Source organism: Anomaloglossus baeobatrachus, chromosome 3 (assembly GCF_048569485.1).
Source record: "Anomaloglossus baeobatrachus isolate aAnoBae1 chromosome 3, aAnoBae1.hap1, whole genome shotgun sequence".
Classification (NCBI taxonomy): Eukaryota; Metazoa; Chordata; class Amphibia; order Anura; family Aromobatidae; genus Anomaloglossus; species Anomaloglossus baeobatrachus.
The window spans coordinates 119390154-119401773 of NC_134355.1; positions in this window are offsets into that span (position 1 = coordinate 119390154).

The window sequence follows — 11620 nt, forward strand, 5'->3', positions numbered from 1 at the left end:
AATAAAGTTAGATACGCCTCAATCACTGCATATTCTGATTTCTTCATACTAACCTTCAGTCCTTTGTAATGGAAGCTAGGATATACATCTCTTTGCTTGGAAGAAGATGCCTCTGGATCTGTAAAATCAAGGAGTATGTACTGTATATAGAAGATCTGATGTCCTCACTCCAGGACTCCCATGATAAATTTCATGACTCTTGGCATGCCAGGCTGGTGTTTCAAGACTCTTCCATTTTTGTGATGCTTTGAATTAATCGGAGACTTTAAGAGAAAGTGGGAACAAGTTTCCCTTCATCAGTTTTCTTCCCACCACACTCCCTTATTGGTTTTTTTTTAGTGTTGATAATTAGTTAGGCCTCTCGTTAGGTGTCTGTATGTATCAAAATGGATTATCCTTGGCCGTTCCACCTTTGTTTGTAACAATCATGTTCTGTTTGACATCACCTTTTATTTCTTTTTCATGTTTCTTTCTCGATTATGTTGGATTCATATTTTCTGACTTCGTCCTTTGGACGCTTCTGTTCTTCAATGATGATAAAAAAAAAAAGTTGTTTTGTGGTTATAAATCATCTAAGAGGAGGTCAGAAAAAAAGATATAAAAAGTTGCAAACGCGACATCACAGTAAGCTCACTGATGGATTGTCAGTTATTTCATGATGTAGCCAGCAAAGTGCAACGAAACAAAAACACTTTAAAATTCAAACAGTACAAAGTGTTTAATGAAACCCAATCCCCCCCCCACTCCCAAAACTCATGCATTTAATTGACAACAATCTTTTCCTTTTTAAAGCCGCATTCCCATCATAACATTTTAACAAACCTTTCGTACTTGCATTTTTTTTTTGCTATTCTTAGATTGTGGTTAACTGATAAGTGTACATTCTTAGGGCAGAGATGCCACAGGCAGCCCACATTGCAATTTGAGGTAACCTCCCCAACCATCTGGTCACATATGTTTGTCTGCGTCTGGGGAACACATGTATTTTAATTTTTGAGAGAAGAGGAAATGCAGGTACAGGGATGGGTAAGTACTAATTTTGGTCTGTGTACCAACTATGGCAGGGGTGTTAAATTCATTGTCACTGAGGGCCAAATGAGCATTATGGCTACCTTCAAAGGGTGCTTGTAATTATAAGGGCTCAACAAAGGTGCCCAACTTCTCCAACATTTCACACACCCCAAATCCCACTCACATCATTATAGGCCCTCAAAACTCCACCACAAGTGTCCCCCAGCATCGCACACCACCAAAAATCCCACAACAGGCATCCCTACAACATCGCACCCCCCCCCTTCCAAACCCACCACACCCTGCCAACATTGCACATATCTCCACAGTATTATAGACCCTTAATCCCACCACAGGTGTCCCCCCCCCCCCCCCCCCCCCGCCCCCCAACATTATAGACCAAACAAATCCCACCTTGGACGACATCCTCCCAGCATTATAGACTCCCTTAACACCTTCACGACCATTGATGGATATAGCAGTCATGGAGCGTGTCCCGTTAAGCCCCGCCCCCTGCTGCGGGCAGGCGGCAGCGGTCGGCACACATATCTGCTGTTTTCAACAGCTGACGTGTGCCTGCATGTTGCGAGTGGAATCGCTTCCACTTGCAACATTTAACCCCTTAAATCTCGCTGCCAAAGTCTGGCAGCGAGATCAAGATGCGCGCGGCCATGATTTTTACTTACCGCCGCCCCCACCAGAAGTCACGTGCGTGATCACGTGACTTTCGGTGGTTGCCATAGTAGCACAGGGTCATGTGATGACACCTGCAGCTATGAAGTTTCACTTTCGTTTTCCCTCGACCGGGAGCAGAAACAGGAAATGACTGAATCTGCTGTTTACAGCTGTATAGCTGTGATCAGCAGATAGATAAGAGCGATCGGAGTGCTGCTAGGGGGACTAGTAAATTAAAAAAAAATTTAAAAAATAAAAACCTAAAAGTTCAAATCACCCCCCTTTTCCCCCCATTGAAAATTAAAGGGTTAAAAAATAAATATACACATATTTGGTATCGCCGCGTTCAGAAATGCCCGATCTATCAAAATATAAAATCAATTAATCTGGTAAACGGCGTAGTAGCAAAAAAATTCCAAACGCCAAAATTACATTTTTTTTTGGTCGCCGTAAGTTTTACACAAAATGCAATAACAGGCGATCAAAACGTAGCATCTGCGCAAAAATGGTACCATTAGAAATGACAGCTCGAGACGCAAAAAATAAGCAGTCACTGAGCCATAGATCCCAAAAAATGAGAACTCTACGGTTTTCGGAAAATGGAGCAAAACGTGCGCCACTTTTATTGGACAAGCTTGTGAATTTTTTTTAACCCCTTAGATACAAGTAAACCTATACATGTTTGGTGTCTACAAACTCGCACCAATCTCAGGCATCATACCCACACATCAGTTTTACAATATAGTGAACACCGTGAATAAAACCTCCCAAAAACTATTGTGGGCAGCAAATAGCTGGACCAGCAAGGAGCTTAACAAAAAGGTAGACCTAAAACATAACTTTTAATATAATTGCAGATAAAAGGTGAACAATGTTCACTGGTGAGGATTAAAACCAAAATACCAATGGTCCGCCAAAATGGAGGCCAAAGTGGTTAATCAGGCACAAGTATAAAGGCCAAACACAAACTCCTCGCCTAGCTAAAGGTGGGATATAGAATTAAACACAGATCCTCCACCAAGATGCCAGCTGAGGTATACAGGTAGCTACACACAAAATCACTCGTACCTTTCCTTATTCAAAAATCCCATTGAGGGGGAGGTGTATGTGTGTGTGTGTGTGTGTGTAGCATGGGCACCAAAAGCCCCAATACTCCGCTCCAAACAGCCATTTAAATATATCCCTAATTAAACGGGAACGGTCTTACCGGATCCAGGGGTTCATAGCGGGCAGCGTACCAGGATAGTGGCTCTAAGGGAGGCTGTCAGTCAGCACATCAGGTCCCTTTAAAAAGCCAAGACCTGTATCAGGCAGTCAAACAAAGATTCCCACTCCCAACGTTTCATGTATGGATCATCAGGGGAGTCCAAGTGGGATAATAGAGGGCTGTTGCTCGGTATTTACCATGGCAAACCAGTCCATAAATGCCCGGATTGCGCGCTCTCGCATACGCCAGGACACGAGTTCAAGGATGCCGCTTGCTGCTAATTTAGAAAAACTATTGTGCCATCACACTTTTTTTTTTGCTGTTTTCCAGTACACCATATGGTAAAACTTATGGTTTCATTTAAAAGTACAACTTGTCCTGCAAAAAACACGCCCTCATATGGCAAGATTGACGGAAAAATAAAAAAAGTTACGGCTCTCGGAAGAAGGGGAGCAAAAAACAAAAACGCAAAAACGGAAAGTGCCCTGGGGCTGAAGGGGTTAAACACCACAGTCAAATCTACATCTGTATAGACCTCCCAAACTCCACCACCCTTTGTGCTTTTTCACCTGAAGCTTCTCATTGAGGCAGTGCATAAGGGCTACAGATGGGGAGTGCACGTACCATCTCTCCTGAGTTTGACACTCCGTTGAATGGCACACTGTGCTCCAGACCGAAAGTGATGCTGACGTGACAAATAACGGCACACCTACTAGGAGCCCACACATTCTAGCATCTTTTGTTTGTACTGCAGATGGCACCTCCTTTAGTTCATGCAAAGTGCAAACTGGCAGAAAATTAAAAAAAGAAAAATCATGTAAGGTGCTTTTTTTTTTTTCCTACCGGACGCTATGGACGCCAAGGAAAAGCACCCAGTTACTGGCAACCCAGCTTTGCTAGTTAGATCATTGATGTGAGGGGCCCGATTTGATCCCCGTTCCTTGCATTTGACACACCTGTATGGCATCCCTATTTATAAATAGGTCTTTTCACCACTCCACTGTGTGCCTCTCCATATTTTTTGGAAAGCGAACAGGGGCGAAGAAGGTCCTATTTTCTTGATAGATGCAGGTTCCAATTTCAAGACACTTGCTTATCATACATATGGACATGGTCTTGAAGGAGACGCACCTAATCTCATGGAGGATATGCAGCTTTGGCCCCAGTAAGATGTAAACTCCAGTTCTGCAGGGCGGCTGTGCTCACATTGAGCCGCTATGATTAATAATTGCATCCTGCAGAGCTTCGGTGTGCTGCCATATACCAGTGTGACATCTGTAGATACTTTTTTTAATATATAAGGCAAATTTTCCATTTCCTTAGAGAGCACATTGCTAACAATAAGAATTTAGTCATCTCTGAACTTTACTGTACAGTTTCTACACTAGAAAGTGCTTCCCCAGTCACAGAAGAAATGTGACATGCAAATATTTTTAACAAATGAATGCTCTTCAGAGAAACGAGTAAAAATAAATGACATGTAGTCCACACACCAGATGTGTCTGATGCTTTCCTAATATGAGCCAGATGGTCAAGAGAAAACTTGCAAAAACGAGAAACAGTGTAAAGCGTCACAATACTGGAACTCTGAAATCTCGACTTCTATGCAAATGTATACTGAGCTAAAGAAGCACAGCATCTTGGAAAATAATTTATAAAACCCTATCTACTGCAAGGTTAATTTATTCAGGAGCTCAGATGTACGGATGTGACCACGACAGAGCAGTAACATTGACTGGTTTGCCAACGTTTTGATACGTGTGTGTAAGTCACATGCCGTGTTTATAAGACCTCCCCAAAAATAAGCCCTAGCAGGGATTTTCAATATTTTCGATTTAAGTCTTAAATGTAAGCTCTACCCTGAAAATAAGCCCTAGTTGTGGTTCAATAATGAAGTGTCCATGCATCTAAAAAAGTTAAAGAATACTGCGTGGCACTTCATTATAGAAAGCAGATACCCTCAAAAGAGAAAAGACAGGAGACCCCACAATCATACTGGTTAGACGCCGAACGGGAGGACATAAGGTGGAACACATCCGATTTTACACACACACACCACATCTGGCGATACTGATTTGCTTCTGGCCAGCAGAGAATCCTGGGACGCCATGTGGTGGAAAGCATAGAGGTGGTGGAGCGCATCGATGCGTTCCACCAGAGTCCTTCATGCATTCCACCGTAGGTCCTCACGCTCCATTGCACTGTGACCCATCTTCTCCTGCTAGCCGGAAGCAATCTGTGTCGCCGGATGTGGTGAGTGTGTACGTGTAATCTCATGTGCGATTTTGCAGGCGTGATCCGAAGTATGTGAGTGTGTCAGCCAGAAGCAGGGGAGGACCGCTGTGAAGCATACCTGCTGGGAGCACCCGCCGAAGATCACAGGAGGACCTGGGAGCACCCGCCAAAGATCACAGGGGACCTGGGAGCCACGCAGTTGTCTGCGCCTTGGTGGGTAAGATTCTCCTGGAAAGGGTGGGTGTCTGCTTTTTTTTTTTTTTGGGGAGAGGGGGGTGTTAAAAAAGTATGACAAGAAGGGTCTTATTTTTGGAAAAACACGGTAGTAGATAATATTTTTTACATTATTAGGGCCATGAGACTATTGCGAATGCTGTCATTCCATAGGTCAGTGCTTCCCAAACCTGTCCTCAGTGAGCCCTGGAAGGGCATGATGTGAGGATTTTCCATAACTTAAATGTTTTAAGCATCTATTTAGCGAAACCTATTCAGTCACTTGCATAACATTATGGAAATTCTAGAAACAATTTATTTGGTTTCCTTGAGTAAATGTTTCGGAAACACTGCCATAGCTAATTAGGACTATTCCTGCTCTGTAATGTGTATATACAGGACTGAAAGCTGGTACTTTCCAACTCTGTACGTTTTATGGTGATTTTGATTTTTCTTTTTTCATGAACACCAAATGAAAAAATATGCTCTGTTCCGAACGTCAAAATTAGCAACGATTAAAAGGGTTTAAGTATTGAAACTAGTTACACTGCCACTTTTTATTTAAAATAAGCCTTGGAGTCAGATTCTCAGGAAGATCTGTGTCTGGCCCACAGCTCATTTACATATTAAGGAAATGTGGATTTCTCTGGAATAAGACATTGTTTTGCAGATGTCACTGTATTCAGACTTTTATGACCTACATGCCAACATGGACTTTTTGGGAGGTTTGGTCTTTTTGAAATATCCTCTTTAAAGTCTTTAAAGTTCTCGAGTATTTGGGGGTTTTTTTTACACTCTGGTTCTAATGAAAAATTATTCCGTGTTAAAAATGAGGTCTTTAGAAGTGAGGAAATTAATATACTTAAGTAGTGAGAAGTGGACCCGAGGATAGTCAGGTTCACCGAATCTGCACGGACTGAAGAAAAAACTGGTTCGTCAACCCAAACTTGACCCCAGATAACAAACCTCATACAAGTCAATGGGGACGAGAAGTTCTGTACTGTTAAATGGCCATAGTAAAGGAAGGAAAAGCACTGCAGTCACACAGCATAGGTAAAAAATGGCTGCTGCAACCCAGCAGTCTACTTTATCATCAAAAATAGAGGGTACCATCATTTTAAAAAAAAAAAAAAAGGCATAGGGTCCCTACCATTTTTGATAACTAGCCACTGTAAAGTTGACTGGTATTACCACGGTGGGAAGAGTCATGGATATTGGCACCTCCCAGCCTAAAAATACTAGCAGGCAGCTACCCCAGAAGTGGCACATCTATAAGATGCACCAATTCTCGCTGGTGCTTTACATGGCTTATCCCAATTACCCTGGTGCAGTGGCAATCGGGGTAATATATGGAGTTGCTGTCAGCTGTGATTTGTCAAAAATCACAGTTGTCATCAAGACCTAGGTTAGTCATGGGTAGGGGTCTATGAGACCCCTCGTTACTAACCCTGTAAATCAAAAGAAAAACACACAGAAAAGTCCTTTATTTGAACTAAAAAGCGTAAATTCAGACGATGCCCCACGGCTATCCCGGCTCTGATACATTCAGAATCTCTGGTAATGGAAAAATAGGGGACTTCAATATTACTGGTAGTACAAAGGCTCTGTAAAAGCACTGTTTCCCCAAAAAAGAAAACCAGCAAAATCTGCACTGCCAAATGCAAATACCCCCCTCTCTTCTGAGCACCACAATGTGCTTAAACCACAGTTAACGTTCACAATGTTTGGCATTTGTTCTAATGAGGAGAACCCACTTAATTTACATAGTTGTGCCCAGGTCATACTTCTGGAGAAACAATCTATGGGCACTACAACATACTGGATACTACAAGGGTTTATTTGCAATTTTTAATTTTGCAATTTTTAATTTTGCAATATTCACTGCATCTGACTCCATGGGTGTTTTCCAGATTAAATCATCACTATAACCATAGTTGAATTCCCAGAGGGGTGTAATTTCCAAAATGTGGTCACTTCAGGGAGTTTTTGCTGTTCTGGCACTTAGGGGCTCTGCAAATGGAGTCCATAAACTATTCTAGGAAAATCTGTTCTCCAGAACTCAAATGGCGCTCCTTCCATCCCAAACCTTGTGGTGCGGCCAAACGTGCATACAGGCAAATGTGGGGTATTACCTTGTTCAGGAGAAATTCTGTAACATTATGGTGCGGGGTGTTTTGTTTTTTTTTTGTTTTTTTTTTCCGATTTCCCTTGTGAAAATTGGAAATCTGGGGTTAAAATAACATTTTAGTGGTAAAAATGTAATTATTTTTTCTTCACCGCCTAATAGTATAACATTTTGTGACACCTGTAGCGACAATATTCTCACAGCAACGCTGGATGAATGCATTGAGTTGTACTTTGTAAAATGGGGTCACTTGTGGGAGATTTCTGCTGTTCTGGCACCACAGATGATTTGCTAATGTGACATGCCACCCACAAACTACTCCAACTAAATTTGGACTCCAATATGGCGCTCCTTGCCTTCTTCACTGTGCCTCAAAAGTAGTTTTTGACCAGTTATGGGGTATTGGCAAACTCAGGAGAAATTGTTTAACACATTTTTCTGCCCATTTTCCCTTTTTACCCTTTTTGAAAATGAAAGTTTTGGGTCCAAAGCAACAATTAGATGGAAAAATATTTTTTTTCCTTTTCCTAGGTCAATGTTACACAACTCAGTGAAGCACAATCTATTTCACACAAATTGGAGCGCCTTTCCCTCTGAACCCTGCCGTGCACCCAACCAGACGTTTTCCATCACATCTGGAGCATCTGTGTAGTCAGGGGAAATTTCACCAACAAACTGTATGGTGCATTTTCTCCTGTTACCCTTGTAGGAAAAAACATTGAAGCTAAAACATTTTTGTGGGAGAAATTTAATTTTTTTTTTTTTTTTTTAAATTTCTATGGCTCAACATTATACAATTCTGTGAAGAACCTGAGTGCTCAAAGTGCCCACTACAAAATTCCTTTAAGAGTCTGGTTTCCAAAATGGGGTCACTTGTGGGGGGTTTCCACTGTTTAGTCACATCAGGAGTACTGCAAACATGGCATGGTGTCTATCGATTCCAGTGGATTTGCATTTTAAAAGTCAAATGGGCTCTTTTTCCTTCCAAGCCCGGGCTAAAAACAGTAGTTTTCCATCACATATGGGGTATTTGCGTACTCAGGAGAAATTGAACAGTGCATTTTCTTCTGCGATCAATGTGAAAATGTAAAATTTAGGACTACATTTACATTTTTGTGGAAAGAAGTAAAATTTTAAGGTTTTTTCCTTGTACATTGCTTTAGTTTCTGTAAAGTACCTGAAGGGTTAATAAACGTTTTGTGTGGTTTTGATCATTTTAAGGGGTTGCAGTTTTTAAAATGGTGTCTTGAGAGGCAGATTTTGGCGGTTGGTGACTGTTCACATTGTCATCCGGCCTTGTCCACAGGCTATTTACTTCATGCAGCATTTGCTTGGACCTGTTCCGCCCACAGCCATGACTCAGTCATGGGTACGGGATTGAAATGGACCAGGTGAGTGCTGCTAAGAGCAGTTCTACTATTCATATGTGAAGCCGTATGGCACATTTTATAAAAATATTTTAGTGTAGGACTGCCTCAAATGAGATTTGCCGTGACGTGGCGAGGTAGCTCAAGAAATTGCAATTTTTTGCCAAAAATCTCAAAATTTTTATAAGTACAGTTTGGACTTTTGAGTGCTGAAGTGCACATTTAGTGCTGGCTTTTTGTTTTTCTTCATTTCAAGGGGTGCAGTTTTTAAAATGGTGTCTTGAGAGGCATACCTGACAGAAAATACCCCAAAGTCACTTCAAATGTGATGTAGTTCCTATTAAAGTATTGCTGATAAACTTTTAACCCTTCAAACTTCCTGTCCAAAAAAAAATATATTTTTCAAAAATGGTGCAGATGTAAAGTAGAGATGTGGCATATAATGATATATATTAACTACTTTTGTGGGACCTAACTCTTTGGTTTAACATGTATAAATGTAAAAGTTTGAAAATTGTGAAGATATCAAATTTGGTAAAAATTTGGAAAATTTAGCAAATAAACACAAAATATCGCCCTACATTTACCACTGTCAGGAACTATAATACAGTTGAAACCAGAAGTTTATACAATGTCTTTTGTTTTTGGGTTGATATGAACATGTCTGACCAAAGCACTTCATCGCTGATACGCAGAACCTGCCTTCTTCCTAAGCAGTGTGATGGCTGGACATTCCCATCTTGTTTATACAGATGGAGCCAACTTCAGGTATCTGGAAATTACACCCAAAGATGAACTAGACTTGTCTAAGTCCACAATTCTCTTCCTGGGATCTTGGCTGATTTCTTTTGACTTTCCCATGATGCTACACAAAGAAGCAGTGTGTTTCAGGTGTGCATTAAAATACATCCACAGGTGTGTCTTTAATTAGCTCAGATGTTGCCTATAAACCTATCAGAAGCTTCCAAATACATGACATCATCAGATGGGCTGTCCCATATTGTTTAAAGGCCAAGTACTTAGTGTATGTAACGTTTTGACTTTGCAGAAAGTAATAAAAATGCCTTAAAACATTCTCTCTCATTCTAGCATTTGGCAAACATAAATAATTTTGGTTCCTAATTGACCTAAAATGGGAAAAGTTTATACTGATTTCATGTTAGATAGAAAAACGTGCAGATGTGTCTTTTTAGATACAGTTGTTACCATAAGTTTTACATACACTGTCACGAAAAAACAACCTCAGAATCACTAGGATCCATTGCAGCATTCCAGAGTTATAACCTTATAAAATGACACTGGTCACAATTATATAATGCATGTCTTAATGAATTGGGTCCTTCATTTATTAAAACTACATCTCCTTGCAGACTAATTTTGGAAAGTGGCCCCAGCCTCTAAGAAAAGTTTCTAAATCTTGTGTAAATGTATTAGACATAATCAATTCTGATTAAAAACTAAGCTCCTGGATTAAACTACGCCGATTTCGGATGCTGCGTCAGAGAAAGATATACCTATCTGCAATTTCGCAGCCTATTTCTCAACCATGGGCAGCATGAATATATTGACTGCTCCCTTTAAAGAATATCTTATGAGAGCTGATAACCATAGTTATTGGCCTATAGTAACTATTCGTGTTCGGATTATTCATAACTAATCCCAATTTACTATTCCGGTTTTCATTATGAATAACTAACCTAATGCAAGTCAATGGGGAACCAAAGCATTTTTCTTGTGACAAATACTGGAATAGTACTCTGTATTTGGTAAGCATTATCCAAACTCGAATAGTTGCTATTTGGATATCTGTACTAATAAGGAGTCATATACTATTTATTACTTTCCAGGCAGAGCCAACAGGAGTCAAAAAGCTGACATTTCATTTCATGAACTGAGCAACTCTAAGGCTATGTGCACACGTTGAGTATGTGCAGACGGAAAAAAATAAGCTGCATCTTCACGAGATTTCAGAATTCTCAATAAGTATGCTTCCACTGTAAAGTTCAACATTTTTTTACCTTGGGGGGAAGGGGGGGGGGGGAAAGTGCTATAAAAATGTAGCATGTGAACAAGCCCTTAATGGGAAATGTAAATCAGCCAACAGAAGACTGCATCTTATTGAAAATTAAGTTATTTTTTTGCATTGTATTTCATACATTTTATTTATTACATTACTATGAATATTAAAAATTCTTATAAACATCCAAAGCGTGTCTGTGACTATTTAAAAATTGAAATACTTTGTGTGTAACAGGCTGTGAGCCAGTGAAAACATCAGCGGAGTTATCGTGTGTGGTCTGATGGAAGGCTGCACTTTCCTCTCCAACACGGGTAATGAAACGGAAAGCAGCGCAAGATAATTACTAAATGTGATATCGGAATAGGGATCGCCCAAACTGCAGCATAACTGGTTCATAGGACACAATATAGGTGGGATGATTGACTGAAATATAGCATGTCGCGGAAGTTATTTTCAACCTTGACAGGAAATGCATCATATGTCTCAATTTAAGCGGGCTTTACATGCTACAATAAAGCTAACAATGTGGCGATGGGGTCACATTGTAATTGACGCACATCCAGCATCGTTAGTGTTGTAGTGTGTGAAACCTGATTGCGATTGTACGAAAACACGATCGCATACACGTCGTTCAAATTCTAAAAATTCAACGTCCGGTTGTTCAATGTTCCCGAGGCAGCACACATCCCTGTGTGTGACACCCCGGGAACGATGAACACGTCTTACCTGCGTCCCGCCTGCAATGCGGAAGGAAGGAGGTGGGCGGG